We start from the raw sequence: 3,570 nt of genomic DNA, 5'->3' as shown, positions 1-3,570 counted from the left end.
TGAAACTAGTTCGAGATCGTTACAAGCTGAGTAAGAGTCATATTCTACAGCTCGACCTTGAGCTTCACCCAATTTGGACTCGCTCAAATATTAATATGAGTTGAGCTGAGCCAAGTTCAACTCGCTCGAACTCGACTCATGTGCAGCCCTAGTTGCATATCCAAGAGACAAGTCTCTATTTTTCACATGCCTCACTTCAGCACTAGAGGCCACATCGACGTGACGAAGATGAGGCAGGAGAACCAAACTGCAAAAGGTAGCCACCGCCGCCATGCCGACAAACCCTGCAAATTGTTACCCCACCTGCCAGAACGACCAGGTAGGAATCTACGCCATTGAGCCGTCGACGTTATCTAGGTTTATACTAACTTGCAGGAGTACATTCATTATTATTAGTGGGATACACAACTTGTGGTCACCAAACATGCCACGTGTATTGTCTTTCATTAACAAGAAAATGGCAAGAGTTTGCATATATATGTGCACGCAAGTTTCTTTTATTTGCTTTTCGGCCAGGTATCCAAGTTGACAACGAAGTGTCTCTATAAATAGAGATCCGCTTGCATCTCCGAGATCTCTCTCTACAGGTCCATGCATGCAGCACACACCTCTTCCAAGAATGGCATTCGCGTTCTTGCCGGAACCGCTCATCTCCATACTTGTGCTACTTGTAGTCGTTCTAGGTTTGTACTCCCTCCGTTCGGAATTACTTGTCTCGAAAATAAATGTATCTAGACGTATTTTAGTTCTAGATACATCCATTTCCAAGACAAGTAATTCCGAACGAAGGGAGTACTACATAAATTCTAGTAAGAATCCACTGTTGCCAGTAGACTGGCCAGTAGTGGGCATCCTCCCTTCCCTAGCCATCAACCTCCATAGACTGCATCAGTATATCGCCTTTGACCTCCTATCACGGTCCGGCCACAGCCTAAAGTTTGCCATAGCTAGCATACAGATATTCCTAACCTGCGACCCGGTGAATATCCAACACATTTTCACCTTGAATCACACAAACTATCCCAAGGGTGAGGAGTTCGCCGATATCTTTGATGTGGCAAGGGGCTCACTCTTCACTGTCGACGGCGAGCCATGTCGTCGTGAGCGCACAAATTTCCAAGGTGTGTTGAGCAGCCCACGGGTGGTCGGGCTAATGAACACGTGTTGTCGTGATAAGGTGGAGAAGGGCCTTCTGCCCTTCATGGCCCACATGGCGTTAACAAATGCTCATGTCGACATGAATGATCTCATTATGAGGCTCGTGTTTGACATGTATGCCATGACCATCTTCGGTGTGGACACAGCTTTCTTGTCCCTTGACATGCCGCCGGTGCACGTCGCGGATGCGATGGACACGGTCATGGAGGTGGCCTTCATCTGACACATTGTGCCAGTATTTTTCTGGAAGGTGATGAGGCGCTTGGACATTGGTCTGGAGAGGAAGCTTGCCGCCGCGCAAGCGGTGCTTCGCTGCTTCACAATGGACATGATCATGAAGAGGAGGGGGAACGACCATGGTATTGTTCAAGAGGTACCCATAGACATTCTGTCCAATTATGTCAATGACCCAAGATACAATGATGATTTACTCCAGGCAACTCTCATTACCTACATGATCGCCGGGAGGGACACGATCGGTACTACCTTGTCGTGGGTCATCTACAACCTCGCCAAAAACCCGCACGTCGTGTCGAGCATACATGATGAACTAGCACCCATCATATCCCGCAAACCATCCATTGCAGGAGCCACCATGACGATGTTGGATCTAGATGATGTCAAAGCCCTAGTTTATTTGCAAGCCACCCTATTGGAGACACTCAGGTTGTACCCACCAATCCCTATCGAGCGCAAGTCTGTTGTCACCACCGATGTAATGCCAAGTGGCCATGAGGTGTGTGCCCGGGACATCGTCCTCGTCTCCATCTACTCCATCGGAAGGATGGAATCTGTCTAGGGAGCTAACTGCCGGGAGTATAGGCCAGAGAGGTGGCTCTCAGAGGATGGACGCCAGCTGCGACACGTGCCCTCTCACAAGTTTTTGGCTTTTAACTCGGGCCCAAGATTGTGCCTTGGCAAGGATATTGCAATCATGCAGATGAAGATCATCGTTGCTGCTATCGTGTGGAACTTTGATGTGAAAGTGTTAGATGGTCAAACCATCGAGACAAAGTTGTCTTGTCTTCTGCAAATGAAGAATGACCTGAAGGTTAAGCTGAATAAGCGGGAAATGTAATGTACCTAAGGGTTGGCCGAGTTCTCATGATATATGTATGTGTATTCCTTGCTATATATGAATAAAATAAATCATTGCTTAGTATGTACTGTGCAAAAATCATGTTTAACATGAGTTACATTTCCCCCACCAAATTACTTCCGGGACTGAAACAGAAATACCAAAGTTATGCTACTTATAATCATCTGTTTTTTTATTGCCGTTGATATAGAAGATCCTCACGCTGCAATATCATGCACATGACAAGCATGTTATGAGAAGACCATCATGTGAGCTGTGACAAACTCTTCCCTGTACATCATCGCAAAGACAACTCCAATTGGACAAACAAAAATGCTACTACCTCTATACCAAAATATAGAACTTTTTTGTAGGCTAAACAAACCTTAAAAAACGTTTTATGTTTCGATACGAAGGGAGTTGTATCTACGTACATGGCACTTGCCCGTAGCTCCATGCTCCGATTTGTGGGCAAAGCGCGTCGGATTAGATGGTGTTTTTCATACCCTTATGATAATCTACCATAACTGTCACATGCAGCATTTACAGTCATCTACTCACTCCGTCCCACAATATAAGATCGTTTAATTGAACTATGTCACTGTTTCCCCGTAGTACGTACTAATGGCTACTATTGTACTGATCTAGGGGAGTCGGTACAATAGTAGCCATTAGTACATAATACTGGAAACAGTGACATAGTTCGGTTACTGTCGTTGAATAAAATCATTTACAACAAGGGGAAACAGATATACATATCAACCCTGGTCATTTTCGACCTACTGGTTCTATAAAACCACATACAAAGAGGATACAGATGGAAATGTCAGTAATATTTCAGTCTGTCATCCAAAACATCTTATATTTGTGAATGAAGAGAGTAGAACAGAAACCGAGGGGCCGACGCTAGTATAATCAAAATTGACGCTAGACTATGGTATAACCAAAACTTAAACGACTATATGGTATACAAAGTGCAGGTGGATACATTACACAACCAACACCAACACCTGGTATTTTGTTTAAGGATCGCAGGAATGGAAGCGAGTTTCATGTCCGGCAAACACATCCAAACGCCATTGTGAGCACACCGGCTCACCTTCTTGCTTACATCTAGTGTAGCACTCTTCAGTGACCTACAGGTGCTTCCCTTCCTCCGGTCGATTGGGAACAGCCTCGTTACCGATGGAACGCTGCTAGCGCAGTCGGCCTGCCAGACCCGTTAGCTCGCTGCCCACGATCGCTGCTCATGAAGCAAGCGTGCGAACCAGACAGAGGCACAAGATGGCGCCACTCCAACAATCAACAGATGGCTTTGCAAAAGTTGTCAATGG

The 3,570-nt window shown here is 45.7% G+C and overlaps 1 pseudogene; it reads left to right on the top strand.

Annotated features, from left to right (window-relative positions):
* Window positions 1-271: 271 nt before the first annotated feature.
* Window positions 272-2,251, top strand: LOC119299941 (annotated as a pseudogene).
* Window positions 2,252-3,570: the final 1,319 nt, after the last annotated feature.

Source organism: Triticum dicoccoides, chromosome 5A (assembly GCF_002162155.2).
Source record: "Triticum dicoccoides isolate Atlit2015 ecotype Zavitan chromosome 5A, WEW_v2.0, whole genome shotgun sequence".
NCBI lineage: Eukaryota > Viridiplantae > Streptophyta > Magnoliopsida > Poales > Poaceae > Triticum > Triticum dicoccoides.
Note: the sequence above shows the minus strand (reverse complement) of the source record. Positions and strands in the feature narration are given on the sequence as shown.